We start from the raw sequence: 16,440 nt of genomic DNA, 5'->3' as shown, positions 1-16,440 counted from the left end.
TACGGCCGGGTCTATTCCCGACATCTCATCCGTCGAGAATGCAAAGACGTCTGCATTTTCTTGGATCATTAGCTAACATCTCTTACTTAGTTTCTTCGTCTGGCTTTGGTCTCGGCTCATCTTCTAGCCGAGACTCAAGATATTCCATTAAAACCACTTCGACCTCCTTCCCACCTATCCCATCAACTTCTTTTTCCTCAGCTTGTGCCTTTCTTTGAGCTCTTCTTTGCTTTCTTGATGGCGGGTCAAGATTTTAAATTGGGACTCTTTAGGCGGGCTGGTTCAACGTCGTTAAGTAACATGACCTCGCCATCTCTTGATTCCCCTTCAACTTTGACATTACTCCTTCATTGGAGACATACAACATTGTCAGATGATAGGTTGAGACGACCCCTGGACGTCATGAAGGAAGGGATGCCCTATGATGGCGTTATATGCCCCTAAGACGTCTACTACTGGAAACTCCACCATGACGTCTCTGGACGTTTCGTTCTCCCAATACTCGCCAGGAGTGTAATCAGCCCCCCCGGTACCACCGATGCTCCTGTAAACCCAATAATTGGGTATCTGACTGGCTTCAAATACTCCCGGCTAATCGTCAGTTTTTCGAACGTTGACAGATAAAGAATGTTTGCAGAACTGCCTCCGTCCACCAAAATTTTATGGATTAAGTAGTTTGACACTTTCAGAGTGACCACTAGCGGGTCATTGTGAGGGTAGACAACATGCTTAGCATCCTCCAGGGTAAATGACATTGTCGGCATTGCTGGCAGCTTCTTCAATGGTAGACTTTCGTTGAAGTTTACATGATGCCTGAATTCCTTTAGGCTGGCCTTTGCTCCGCCTACATTGCCTCCATGAATCGGGCCGCTACTAATAACGTGGATCGCACTGATCCGCGATTGTACATTCTAGTTTACGGGTTTGACGAAGTCTCCTTCCCTAGTCTGAGCTTTGTATTGGTTGAAATAACCTCTTCGTACCAAATCCGCCAAATCATCCTTCAAATGCCGACAGTCTTCAGTCAAATGTCCGTGATCCCCATGGAAATCACACCACTTGCTCTTGTCGCGGTTTTTTGGGACATTTGCTTTGGACGCTGCCATTTATCACTGTCCTTATTCATCAAGTATACCTGGCTTTTGGAGGTGGTGAGTTGGGTGTCCACGTCGAATTTTTCTTTGCGTTCGCCCTTCTCAAGACCGCTCCCTTCTCGGTCGTTTCTTTCACGATTGTTCCCCCTTTTTACCACATTGGACTCTTCCCTTCTTTCATCTCGGCCACGGTCACTCTCGCGTCCCTTGTCTTTTCTCTGCCTGTCTTCCCTTTTCTTTTCTGGCTCGCGATTGCTCCACGGCCTTATCAAATTCTTTCCCTCTTATGAAATCGTTGGCTCGCGATTGCTCCACGGCCTTATCAAAAAACCCGACATTTAATTACTTTATGTTTGCAATGAATATATAACATTATCTCGATTTATGAACCACTAAAAAAGGTTGGTTGAGATGGTAAGGACAAACTTCTCTTTGCAAGAGGTCGGATGTTCAAATCTAGTGACAAACAATATTTATTTTGTAAGATGACGTAGCGATTTACATGACACATATGTGGCGCATATATAGTGAATAGTGCCATGTGGCACCGTTAATTTGTAACAACCCTGAATTTCCAATAATTCTAAAAACAACTTAATATAAATAAACTCGAATATCAAAAGGTGCTAATACGCCGCGATAATTATTAATAATGACCGCAAGGCTAATGGTTCTAATTAAAACAATAATAATAAGTTTTAACTAATTATTACAGACCAACTAAATAGAATGTTGATTAATTATTACAAACCATAATATAAATCTTATAGTAAAATAAGTAACAGCGGAAATCTTATTAACTCAAAAGAGAACCAACGCACTCTTTAACCCCAACCAGAGTTAACTATGTTCAAGTCCCTGCACATTAAACACTATAATATCAGCCAAAGGCTGAGCAAGATTTAATATTGTAATAAAAGAAAACTATTCAATGTGCAGGTACGATATATAGGAATATTTTACAAATTCATTTAATAGTTGTACAAAAATATTTGTAATATATTAACTCTCTAATAACCTCAAATTCAATCTTTCTTTCTTTCTGAACTATTCTATAAAACTTTCAATTATAACCTTTCGTAATCTGTGAGTAGGAAGCAACGTTAAAGGTCTAGTTAGCTAGCTAGGCTCACTAGATAAAACACACCAACGTCCCTAGTATGCATACCCCTTACTTGGTAACCTAACAAAAAGGAAGACAATTGGCAAGAGTATTGATCAACATACTTCCGACTACTATATATAATGGTTGAGACACTGTAAACTCAACATACATCCAAACTCAGAGAATACCGCATACCGGAAACCCCACAATAAAACTCTATAAACCCTCTTAAGGGTGAGGAACTTTATCCTTTCAAAATCTCAACTTGGTAACATAGAGGAACTTCCTCCTTCCAATATAAATCTCATTGACTTTTCTAAATCTCAATATTTAAACATTGTAAGTAAAAGGATTTCACTTTGACAAAAACAATGGCAAATAAATATAAAACATAACTGGACACGTTTAGTAAGAAATCTTACCTTATAAGTAACCATAGTTAACAAAAAAACTCAACCTCTAGTCAAAAGGGCTCTTCTATAAATTCAAAATCTACAATATAATAACATAGGTAGTATAAGTCACTTGTAGTATTCCCAGACTTATAACTATACTACATAATCTAAAATAATACTACTCTTATTATTGTATAAACACTTTAGTCTAATGGAATTTGTTAAAATTAATCAATCGGCGACCAAGCAAAGTCCAACAATAACAATGCCAACCATATAATCCTACGTCACTTTCAATCTCTATATACTAATTTTAAAGTATATATAATAGAGTAAAAATTTAAAGCAGAAAAATAATAAATAAACCAGCTCTAAGTGAATTTAGTTACTATAGTGATGCCCGGAGTAGTCATCCACTTGCAAATATATAAATCTAAGCTGTTGACTAGAAATTGCTGCAATCTAATAGATTTACTGCTTGAACTTTGTAAATTGATCACATTATAGAACCATTATAGCTAATGCTATGCTATGCTATGCATCAAAATATATTACGCACTTATTAACATGGTCAAAACACCATTATATTATGTAGATTCCATTAAACTAACAAACTAACGTCAATAGTAACTTAGGACAATCTCTGAAAATAATTGATTTGCAAGCAGTACTATATAGAGTAAAACATAACCCAATTATATTAACATGCTTTAACTCAAATTTACCCCAATTCAATTTATCTCAAGAACCATAAATTGACAAAATCCCAATTTGAAATTAATTAAGCCAAAACTGAAATTAAAACATGACAAAGATTCTTACTTGATTAGGGATAGTAATAAGGGTGATATTCCTCACAAAAAGAACTCGAAAATATTTTCTTTGATCCGATTTCTCGACCCGAAACGCAAGCCCAAGAACACATTTTTCTTCTTCAAAAACAAATCCACAAATCGAGAGATGATGAATCGAGGTTGATTTAATGATGGTTTGTGTATGATGATGATTGATTGAATTCTTGTAGATTTAATTTGATGGAGCCATGGAGGCAAGAACTTGGAGAAAGAAAATGAAAGAAAGATGGAGTACAGAGGAAAAGAAAAAAAACCGTGGGTTCCAAGTTCTATTTTTTTTCTTTTTCCCTTTCTTTTTGTTTTCTTTCTTTTGCTTTCTTTCTTTTATATTTCCAATTTTATTTCTCCCTATAACACTAATATGATAAGTTTTGGGTTCTAACTTAACCTAGTAAATTAGGAGTTTGTTTTGACCACTTTTAAGACAAAGTCAGATGAGAAACAAAAATATATATATTTGATAAAAAAATATTTTAAATTATTTTAAACTAAAATAATATAAATAATTACTAAACAGTATAAAAATACGGGGTGTTACAATCTACCCCCCTTAAAATAAGTTTCGTCCCGAAAGTTAAAGTATTACTCACATGATCAAATTATACTCTTGTTTCCAAAAACAGCTCACGAACTTTATCATAGGAATCATCGTAATATATCAAGTAGGGAATGAAAGGCTTTATCAAAAAACTTTCAATCACTCATGCAGAAAATTATTATGAATTCTACCCCCCTTAAAAAGGGGTTACGTTTATTTACATGAGTGAAGAAATGGGGATACTTAAGACGCATCGCATCCTTAGCTTCCCAAGTAGACTCCTCAGAAGTTGTGGTTTGACCACAACACCTTTACGATCTTTGTCTCACCTGTGCGAGTCTTTCAAACATTGTGATCTAGAATCTGAACTGGAAACTCCTCATAAGTCATGTTATCCTCTAACTGGAGAAACTCTAGCTGTAGCACATGCGAAAGGTCACTAATGTATCACCGCAACTGAGAAACATGGAACACTTTACGTGCACGATCAACGCCCGACGGCAACGCCAATCTATAAGCCACCTCTCATATTCTCTCTAGAATCTCATACGGGCCAATGAACTTAGGGCCAAACTTGCCCTTCTTCCCAAATCACATAACTCCTTTCATAGGAGAAGCTCTAAGCAACACCTTTTCTCCCACCTGAAACTCCTAATGGCGACGATGCTTATCACCGTTGCTCTTCCATCTATCTTACGCCGCCTTCATTTTCTGCTGGATAAGCTTTACCTGCTCGGCAGTCTCCTGAATCATCTCTGGACAAATCACAACTGACTTACCAATATCACTCCAACATAAAGGAGTACGACAACGCCTACCATACAAAGCTTCAAATGGTGCAATCTGAATGGTAGAATGATAGTTGTTATTATATGAGAACTTAATCAAAATAAGCTTATCCTCCCATGAGCCCTGAAACTCTAAAGCACAAATGTTTGAATAGTGGGCTCTGTCTGACCATTTGTAGCAGGATGAAAATTGTCCTCATCTTCAACTTAGTGCCCAAAGCTTCCTGAAGCTTCTGCCAAAAGTTAGATAAGAATCTGCGATCCCTATCCGAAATAATGTCACTCGGAATACCATAAAGTCTAATCACGTGCTCTCTATAAGCAGTAGCCAATCGTTCATGCTTCCAAGTATCCTTCATGGGAACAAAATGAGAAGACTTGGTAAGACGGTCCACAATAATAACCCAAATTATATTATTCTTCTTTGGTGTCCTCGAAAGTCCACAAACGAAATCCATTGAGATCGAGTCCTATTTCCATGCAGGAACCTCTAAAGGTTGAATCATCCCCTGAGGCCTCTTGTGGTCACTCTTGACCTTTTGACAAGTCAAGCATCTCTAGACATACTTAGCAACATCCGTCTTCATATGAGGCCACCAAAAAGTCTGCTTGAGATCCTTGTACATTTTATCCCCTCCAGGATGAACTGAATACTGTGCTTAGTGAGCTGATTCTAAGATCTCTTCCTTCAACTCAGGAACATTAGGAACATACCATCTCCCCTTGAATCAATTGACAGGCTCATTAGCTTGCTTGTCCTTTAAAAATTGATCATGTTCTTGTGCTTTCTTGATCTCATCATACAAAGTGGACTGAATCATAAGAGAGTTAAGCTAAGCTCCTAATTGCACTATCTCCACATCAAGATTCTGAAACTTCTCTCGAAGACGATTCCTCGAACGCATGGTCTGCAAACAATGAGAGGATTTCCTACTAAGTGCATCTGCAACAACGTTAGCCTTACCCTCATGGTATTGGATCTCCATGTCATAATCTTTGATCAGTTTTAACCATCTCCTCTACCTCATGTTCAGCTCTCTCTGAGTGAAGATGTATTTCAGACTCTTGTGGTTCTAAAATATATTGAATGATGTGCCAAGCAGATAATGACGCCAGATCTTAAGTGCAAAAACATCATATGTCAATTCTAGATCATGCGTCATATAATTCAACTCATGGTTCTTCAGTTTCCTAGAAGCGTAAGCAACAACCTTTTTATCCCGCATAAGCACACAACCAAGACCATTCTTCGAAGCATCTGTGAACACTTCGTACTCAAGGTTACCATCAGGTAAAGTCAACACAGGAGCTATGGTGAGACGCTCCTCCAAAATCGGGAATGCCTTCTCACAATCATCATCCCAACACTAGTATCCTTCCTCATCAATGCAGTCAACGATCGAGCTATTTTCGAGAAGTCCTTTACAAACCTCTTATAATAAACTGCCAAGCCAAGGAAACTGCGAATCTCAGTCACACTCTTTGGAGTAGGCCATTCTAAAACAGCTTGGATCTTTTATGGATCAACTGAGACACTCTCCAGCCAAAATTCGCACTTGGAGAACTAAGCATATAACTTATTCTCCTCAATACCTGCAGAACAGTGTGAAGATGCTCTTCATGCTCACTAGCATCGTTTGAATAAATCAGTATATCATCTATGAATACCACCACAAATTTATCCAAGTACGGTCTGAAGACTCGATTCATCAAGTCCATGAACACTGCTGGAGCATTAGTCAACCCAAAGGGCATCACAGTAAACACATAGTCCCGAGCTCTCTGTAGTCAATGTATAGACGAAAACTCCCATCCTTCTTTTTTCACAAACAAAATAGGTGAACCCAATAGAGATATACTAGACCGAATGTAGTCCTTATCAAGCAACTCTTTTAATTGAGCCTTAAGTTCTTTCATTTCAACAGGCGCCATTTTGTAAGGAGGCTTAGAAAAAGGTCCAGTTCTGAGCATCAAGTCAACACTAAACTCAACATCACGTCTCAGAGTCATGACGAGAATGTCATCAGGAAAAACATCTACAAACTCATTGGCAATACGAACATCTTCAACACGTGGCTCTTTCTGACTAGTGTTGTGAATATGGCACGAGTACATAGGACAACCCTTCCTCAAATAGGAGTTTATAGTCAAAGCAGAAATGATTTTCAAAGAAGACCCTCTATAAAACTCATGGACTCCACTAGGACCAACTACATACAATTTTTTCTTCTCACAATCTATCTTGACTTTATGCTTACTAAGCCAATCCATCCTAGAATTACATCAAAATCATGCAAATGAAAAGCTATCAAATTAGCTACTAGGGTGGTACTATCACACATAATAGGGACATCTAGATACAAGTTATGATCACACTAGAAGGAATAGAGATGTCTAAATCACAAGTTCTAGAGTTCTCTAACCCTAACTTTTTCACAAGAGGTTCAGACACAAAAGAATGAGAACCACCAGAATCAAATAGCACATCTACAGACATCGAATGAATAGAAAAAGTACCAGTGAACACGTTGCCCTTGGTGTTTGCCTCAGTTTGGTTCATCACATGAACCTGTCCAGTGTTTCTCCTCACATCACCTCTATGTGACTGAGTAGCATTTGCAGTCCCTCCATTGCGACTAGGTGCAGCGTTCCCTGGAGTAGAAAGCGCAGGACGACTGTTGTTACCATTCTGGGGTCTCTTATCTGCTTGTACCCCATTCCTCGAACTCATCTCAGGCCTGAAGTTCCTAGATCTTGGGTTAGGAAAGCATTCATAAGCACGATGCCCCTTCCTCCCACAATGATTACAGTCCACCAAATTACCATCACAATCCTTGCCGGGTGGTTCTCACTATAAAGTTTACAATAGAAAATTCGATCGGTCCTCTGGTTCTGACCGTATGGCTGGCTACGGGAAGGAGTGGAGTTCTGATTGTCCTTAGAGTACTGCTGACTGGAACCTCCCTTATTATAGTTACCACCAGAATCACGGTTCCCAAAGTTTCAATCTTTATTAAAACCCCCTCTACCTTTGTTGTAACCAGTGGAACCAGATCTATCACCCTATTCTGTCGCATGAGTAGACCCTGCTGGAGTGGATTTCAACTTCTTTGCAGCTATTCTCTTTTCCTTAATCCTCTCACCATTACAATCACGAGTGTACACCTCCTTCACTATAGTATACTCACCAGCTCCTATTCTAATATGAAGATCAGGTCCTAACTTCTCCTCGAATTTCACCGCTCTCTCCTGCTCATCAGGAACTAACCCCTTAGCAAAACGAACCAACTCATGAAATTTCAGATAAAACTCATGAACAGTCACATCTCTCTACACGAGATCATAAAACTTTGTCCTCTTCCTCATATGGGCTGGAAAGAACTCATCGCGGATCGCCTTCTTCAACTCTGTCCAACCAAACTCTCTCTCCTCAATGAGCTCTTCTCCTTCCTCATCCACAGTCACCTTAGTAGTCAGATCAAACTTGTTGTGAGTCCTCCAAATATCAGCATCCTCAACCAGATAATAGGCAGCAACATCAACCCTCATCTCATTAGGAACTTGGAGAGTGGTAAAGATTTTGTCGAATTATAGTTCTCCATGTTGGTAGGATCACCCTTCCCATCAAAAGAAGAAGGTTTATTGTGGTCAATTGCCTTAGAAATCACAGCAGTTTTTGAACTAGCATTGCCAGCAATAGGAGTAATAGGAGTATTAAGGGCAGCAGATTGAGCCTCAGCAAGTTTCTCCATAGCATCAGTTAACCCTCGAGTGGATTGAGCTATCTCGCGCATCATATGCATCATCTTAAAAGCACAATAGAAATAAATAAAAACAAAAAATGATTCACCCTTACCAAATACTTCTTAACAAAAGAAGGAAAAGAAAAGAAAAGAAATAATATAAATAAATCAAGCAAGAACATGAAAAGAGAAGTATATATCATTAGCTCATAATAGTATAATTACCAGGGGCAGCATGCAGTATAGGAGACGGAATAGGGCCCCAAAAATAAAGGGGCCCCGAAATATATGATATGTATTAAATGTTTGAAAGAAAAACAAAAGGAAAGCATTTGGATCAGTGGTAAACTGGTAGAGGATGGGGGAAGGGGCGCGGGTTCGATTCTACTTAGAAGCAGATTTTTTTAACTTTTTGCTGCACATTAATAACACCAACAAACGCTTGCTTTTTTTCTTTGGCAGCTTCAAAACTCCCCAATTTCCCATTAATGGTTACTCTCTTCTCTCTCCTCATAACTCTCTCTCATTAATTTCTATTCATATTCCTATTTTTTTTTTTTTTTTTGCAGTTTTCTAATAAAATTGACTCTTAAACATCAATTCAACAAATTTGCCGGAGAAGTTCAAGAGATGTGTCGTTTTAAATTGTATTACAACAGTTTAATCTTCACTTATTTCATGAAATGGAAGATTAATCCTTCATAATTTATATAGGGACATCATTCACCTCCCTAAATTCCCTATACAAGCAACTCTCAAGACATGCAATGTTGAACCCTAGTTTTGATGATGACAAAGAAACAAAGATGCAAACTAAATAGTGAACTAATGAGTTATTTAAGTGTATGATTCTTAAGGTATCAATGAAAGGAACTAGGAGAATACGAAGTCAAGGAAGAAGTCACGAGAGGATTTCAAAGGCTAAGTAAGGAATTTCTATAAGTTGATACTGGAGCAAGCATTGGATCAAGAAGAATAAAAGCTAGGCGTTTTATTTTCTAGTTCCATTGTAAAGGAACAAAGTAAGGATGGTAAGGAACATTGGCAGTTTTATTTGAGAATGAGAGTTTGTTCCTTTCTAAGGAACAAACTAAGTGGCACTAAACGAATCTGTTAAAGGAACTTGGTTTATAAAGGAACTAGACTTAGGCGTGCTATAAATTAAAGGTACAATAATGAATTGAGTAAGTCATGCCTAAATAATAGGAAATCAGTTTAACTTAAGTGAAAATAAGTTTTTAAATAGAAAATCTTTTTAAAGAAAAGATTTTGTTTTTCGAAAAAGATAGGAAAAATATTATCCGGTTTTTATGAAAAGTTTATTTAAAAAGATAATATTTTCTTAAAGATTAAAATTCATTTTTAATAATAAAACTGTTTTGGTATTTAAACTGATTTTCGGATAAAGCTCAAGAAACTCCTAATCTTTAGGAGTTGTGGCTAAAATATATCCACGTTCAAAATAAGATCATGGGATCATGGGACATGATGAGAAACGTGTTCCTTAGGGGAAGGAACATCATGGGTCAATGGACTTAACATGAACTCGATTTTAACTCCCACGTTCTTTGTGTTTGTCACTATAAATAATGAAGTCTAAGGGCCCGTTTGGTTTGAAAAATTTTGGGCTTGGAAATGGATTCAGGTAACACACTCCCTTATTTTATGTTTGGTTGGATTATCCATTTTTTCACTCCTTTACTGACCCAATTTTGATTCCCCCATCTTGAAACCCTCCTCCTACCCGAGGAAACAAATCACGTTACTTTGATTCCCCTCATCTTCAAACCCTTCACCCCCTTTCTCTCTCCTCTATTCATCTTCGAAATCTGTTCGAAATATTTCAAAGCTACTGCGAAATCTTCAAATCTACTACGAAGTTCTTCAAATTTGTTTGCGAAGATGATGTTTACATAAGAACAACCAATCATCTTTTTTTCATAGGTAATTTCGAGTGAATTTACAGTATTTTTTGTGCGATTTTCACTATATTGATGTTGTTATTCTTTTTTTTTTGTCGAATTCTCCTCAGATCAAAGGGAATGCGAATATTTTCCTTGTTATTTCAACAAAACTAAGCTTAGGTATCCATCTCTACATTCTTCTTAAAACTAGGGTTTTTTTCGCCTATACTTATCATGATGCTCTTGTTGATTTTTGTCATAAGTTCAAAGTTCACTAATTTACTGGGTGAAGTTGTTTTCATGAGTGATTGTTTTCATGCACGCCACATGTTCGATAAAATGTTTAGCTAAGTTCAATCATCTTCCTATGTTATTGTCCATATGTGATTATATTCTGAGATGTTTTTAGCTATATTGTGATGATCAAATTTCAACTTTGCTAATGTATTACAATTGTTGTTACTGCATTATAGAAGTTGGTAGTTCTTTTTGAAAATATTCTATAGATTTCTAGCTGACAGTTCCTTGGATTGTGTTTATGTGTATGTTTACATTCTTTGAGCTCTCTATTGTTTACATTCCAAGAAAATAGAGGATGGTTTTTAGAAGAGATTGATAATTAGGAACTTGTTGTGCTAAGCTCAATCTATTGTTAGTTCTTAGATGAAATGTCTCAATGAAGTTGTCGATTTTACTATGCTTTTTTTAGACTATATATTATCTTTATGCTTTCTGTTTGTTATGATTCAAATTGGCCAAATATGTTTTTGCAATTCACCCTTTTTGTGATGTTAAATTTGATCTGTTTGTTGACTTGAAGTACATGGTTGGTAATGTCTAGATGGATATGCAGAACATGAATCACTTTCAATTTTCAAAAATCATAACCTGTTTCCGCTTATTGAAATGAATCTTTAGTAGAATCTTCATTGAATAAAACAATCCTGATGCTCTCGACAAAATACAAATCGATCAGAAACTGTATTAATTTCAGTTTTTGAAATTGTATACAATTATATATTAACTTATACTGCTAGCTTAGTTTAGGTTCTATAATTCAACAAGTTAAGCTGGAAATGAAGCATATATCATAGTAGTTATACAAGTGACCCTTATCTTAGAATAGCAAGCTAAAGTGAGTTGATTAAAGTGTATTAATTTCTCCTGTCTATCTACCTATGAGATGAAGTACAGTCTAGCTAACATTAGTTAAGTGAGTTCAATGATGCCATTAATATTCTCTTTCATGAAGTGCTAGTAGAGGAGCTGGTATTTGCCACTAATAAGGAACACATTGCTAGAAATAATCTGGAAGCAGGTGCATATTCATAAATTGCTTTCTTCTTCTCCCTAGAGAACCTCCTGATCTCAATGACATTATCTTCTGTTTCTGATGAACTGAATATAAACTCCAAACTAGTATTGGCTATGACTTTAAGATTATGGTCAATGTGTTAGGATATATTCCTTCTATAACCGTGAATCTGCTAAGACCCATGTCCAATTAAATAGTAGCTTGCTGTGAAAGTTGCAGGAACAACTACTGTGAATTCTACTTATAAAGTGCAAGTTGCCAATTTGCATAATATTGAGGTTATTTGTAGATGAGAGTATGCATAATATTTGCTGTAAATATCTCTGTTTACAACCTTTGGAGTTAATTAGTCATGTCTATAGTTCCTTGTTGTTGAAAATGACTTAACATGACTTTTCATGTTGTAGACTCACAAGAAAGCCAAAGGGCTTTATGGGGTGCCATTTCCACACTTCGAAACACTTGTTGAAATTTATGGGAAAGATCGAGCTACTGGAGATGTGCGGAGTCATATGTTGGTGCAATCAAAAAATGGAAGCAGAGGCAACTAGTGAGAGAGTGACACTTGATAGTGATGATGACGATGACGATGATGCCGATTCCACCATAGTAAAGGGGAAAAACTAGCTATTGAGAAAACTAGTGAGGGTCTTGAACCTCCCATGAAGAAAGCAAAGGTCTGAAGAATCCAAGGGAAGGAGAAAGATACCAAAGGAGAGAAGAAAGAGATGAAACAAAAATTTGTTTGCTGCTTCTTATGTTTCGAGATTCGGAAAAATATTTTGGTGATATGAGCTCAAATCTTGCTACAATGGCGTATGCTTGGTCAAAAGCCGAAGAAAGGGAGCAACTTAAAGATGATAAGAGCAACAATGTCTTAGAAGAGGTGATGAAGTTAGAAGGTTTATCTCCTTCCGAGGCTCTTCAAGCTGCTACTATGCTGATTGGAGAAGAACCAAAGCTTCGGATCTTCCTTCAAGCTCCTCCTAGTATGAAGAGACAATATGTGCTGGATCTTCTTAAGAAGTAGTCTCCCTTGTATGCTTTTGATCAATTTGGTTGTTAACGTTTAGTTTTCAAACTTTTGTCATGTTTATCTTAAAAATATATGCACACTTTTTGGATTTAATTATCGGAAGAAGTTGCTAGTTGATGAAATAGAACATGGTTTTATTACGTGAGAAGTATATTTGAAGTTATCTTATTTGTTTGGAAGTGAATATCTATGTTGCTACATTGTTTCATATAAAATTTTAGGCACTAAAATAACATTTTTTAGAATATTTAAAATTTAATATAATATTTATAAAAAAATTAGTGTAGTTTTTTTGAATTTTTTATAAAATTTTGAATGAATTTTCTAGAAACTTTCAAAATTTAATGTGTTTTTATACAATTTATATATAAAAAAATATTTCTATGTCGATTATACAAATAAGAGTAATATCATCAAAAATCAATTCTACTAATAAGTTGAACCAAACAAAAAGTAAGGGAGTCATTAGGACAATGATTCCATTCCTACATGAAAACAAACAAGTGTTCAAGGTAACACCTTCCCTTTCCATTCCATCCTTTCATCCCATTCCATTCCCTTTCCGTTCCTTTGTTTGAATCAAACGACCCCTAAATGAGTTCCAAAGTGTGTCTGACTAAGTAATTAAGTGAGTTTAACTAATTAAGTGTCAGTACCTTCATTCTCTCATAATAGCCATTTGTTCTTTGCTTTCTTACTCTAATTCCACTAAGCTTATTTCGATCAATTGTATTTTGGTTTTTGGGTAAGGGAACTTTGAGTGAAGTTCTGTAAGAGAGAACTTTGAGTGAAGCTTGTATGTGTGAGAAAACTTCGAGTGAAGTTGAGAGGAACTCTGTTAAGGGAACAGTGGCTCAGGAACTTGAGTTTAGGAACTCAAGGTGTGGCTCGAGTTAGAATTAGGTTGTAACAAAGTTGTTTGGCCTAATTAGTGAAAGATGTTGAGTTTAAAATCCCTAGTGGTCGAGGTTGTTTCTTCTTGTTGGGCCCAAGAAGTTTTTCCTCGTAAAAATCCCTTGTGTTCCTTTTGCTTGTTTATTCGTTTAAGTTTTAATTTCCGCAAAAAGTTACGTTTATTTCTACACCTACAATTCACCCCCCCTCTTGTAGTGTTCCTAGGAAATAACAATTGGTATCAGAGCTAGAACTCACGTAAGATAGGAAACCCTATTGAGAAAAAGATCCAAGGAACAATGAATACCACCGAGAAACTTGAAGAAGGTTATTCCACTCAAAGGCCTCCTATGTTCAATGGGAAGTACTACAACTATTGGAAGAACCGCATGGAGATATTCATCAAAGCTGAAAATATCAGGTATGGAGAGTCATTGAAGTTGGTGATTTCGAAGTCACAACTACAAATGACAAAAATGAGGTAACTCTAAAACCCCTCTCTGATTATGACAAATCTGATTTTGAAAAAATGGAAGTAAATGCCATGGCTATTAAACTGTTGCATTGTGGACTTGGACCCCATGAACATAATAGGATCATGGGATGCAAATCCGCAAAGCAAATATGGGATTTACTAGAAGTAACCCACGAAGGAACTAATGAAGTTAAAAGATCGAAAATTGATTTACTTATGAATCAATATGAACTGTTCTGCATGAAATCTAAGAAAAGCATCCGAGACATGTTTACTCGTTTTACTAACATTATATAATGAGTTGGCTTCTCTTGGAAAGTTTATTTCATCTGAGGAACAGGTTCGAAAGGTTCTTAGGAGTCTTCCTAAGGACAGATGGATGGCTAAAGTCACTGCTCTTAAGAAACAAAAGACTTCACTAAGTTCAACTTAGAACAGCTGGCAGGGTCACTTATGACTCATGAGCTTCACCTTGATACTGAATATGGTGAAAGCTCCAAATCAAAATCAATTGCTCTCAAAGCAGATGATGAAGATGATTCGGAATCAGAAGAAGAAGAAGCAGCCCTCATGGTTCGAAAATTTCGAAAGATGTACAGGAACATGAAGAATGGAAACTTCAAAGGTAAAACTAAGAAATTTTCTAACAAAGCTGCTTGTCATAAATGTGGTAGTACAGATCACTTCATCAAGGAATGTCCTCTTTGGGAAAATGACAAAACCAAAGAAAGGAACAAGGAACGCTTTGCTGAAAGGAACAAAGAATCAAAAGCACCTTTCTCTAAGGCAAATGTGCGCAAAGCTATGATAGCTGCTTGGGGAGATTCAGAGACGGAAGAAGAAGAGGAACAACCAACTGAAGAAACAGCAAACCTTTGCCTCATGGCAAACACTGACGAAAAAGAAGATGAAGAAAAAGTTGAGGTAAGTCAACATGGTCTTGAGTCAGACTTAGATGGTAAAACTAGGCTGAAATATATGATCTTCTTTATGATGCAATTCTTGAATGTAGAGATGAACGAAAAACGTAACAAACGGAACAAGCCTTAAAGGTTGCAAGGAACACATAGAATGGCTTAAGAAAATGAGAACAGATGTTGAAACAAGTTCTTTGATTATTTGATAAAAACTTAAAAATCAAAGAATTTATGAAAGTTTGAAAAATGAAAATTATCTAATTAATTTAGAGATTTCACACTTGAAGGAAGTTTGTCCCTGTTCTGAGTTCCTTTGATATAAGATCAACCCCTTTGAAAGGATCAATCTGAGATTGAAAAATGATAATAAGAGAAAAATTTTTAAAGGAACAGATCTGTAATCTTAAAAAGGAACTGGTTGTCGCAAGGAACAGAGGCAAAATCATGAAAGTTCCTAAGTGGATTGAGAAACCACAGACCAAGAGGAAGGAAGGTCTTGGTTTTGAAAACTACAAGAAAAGGAACAAGACAAAGAAATATGTTGATCTACCTAGTGATAATTTGTATGTATTGTGGAAGGTAGGTCATTACATAAATCAATGTCAACTAAAATCTGAGATGATTGGGAAAAATGTGACAATAAGTAAGAAAAAATGGGTTGTCAAAACAAATCCTAGTCAAGAACAGGAACCCACGAAAGATGGGGTTCCTACAACTAACAACTAGTTGATTTTTGCAGGTTGGAGTGAGGGGGAACAACACATGGTATCTCGATAGTGGTTGTTCCAAGCACATGACAGGAGACAAAACAAGTTTCTCTCACTCACAACCTATGAAGGTGGAAGTGTAACATTTGGTGATAATAAGAAAGGTAACATAGTTGCATGGGTAAGGTGGTAAGTCACCACTACACTCCATTGAAAATGTATTTTTAGTTGAAGGTCTAAAACATAACTATTAAGATTTCTCAATTCTGTGACAAGGAAATACTGTAAAATTTGATAAAGAAAAATGCTTGATCATCAACATTAAAACTAAGAAGGTTATCTTGGAAGGAACAAGGAAAGGGAACACATACATTGTGGATCTAGACCTTGTTCCTCAAATCAATTTAACTTGTCTTAGTGTTATTGAAGATGATTCACTTCTTGGCACAAGCGTCTAGGACATGCTAGCTTTTCATTACTTGAGAAACTTAGATCAAAAGATCTTGTTTTAGGATTACCATCCATAAAATTTCATATTGATCAAGTTTGTGATGCATGTGCACGAGGTAAAGCAAGTAAGATCCTCTTTCAAATCTAAAACGATTGTAAGTACCACTAAACCATTAGAATTAATTCATATGGACTTATGTGGACCCATGAGAATTCAAAGCAGAA

The 16,440-nt window shown here is 36.5% G+C and overlaps 1 long non-coding RNA gene across 1 annotated transcript; it reads left to right on the top strand.

Moving 5' to 3' along the window:
* The first annotated feature begins 10,194 nt into the window (after nt 1-10,194).
* Nucleotides 10,195-12,287, top strand: LOC130590711 (uncharacterized). The gene is made up of 3 exons (XR_008968555.1): nt 10,195-10,461; nt 10,550-10,601; nt 12,144-12,287. It is a non-coding gene; the product is annotated as an uncharacterized LOC130590711 (long non-coding RNA).
* The last annotated feature ends 4,153 nt before the right edge of the window (nt 12,288-16,440 follow it).

Source organism: Beta vulgaris, chromosome 3, assembly GCF_026745355.1.
Source record: "Beta vulgaris subsp. vulgaris cultivar EL10 chromosome 3, EL10.2, whole genome shotgun sequence".
NCBI lineage: Eukaryota > Viridiplantae > Streptophyta > Magnoliopsida > Caryophyllales > Amaranthaceae > Beta > Beta vulgaris.
This window is presented reverse-complemented; position numbering and strand designations above follow the sequence as displayed.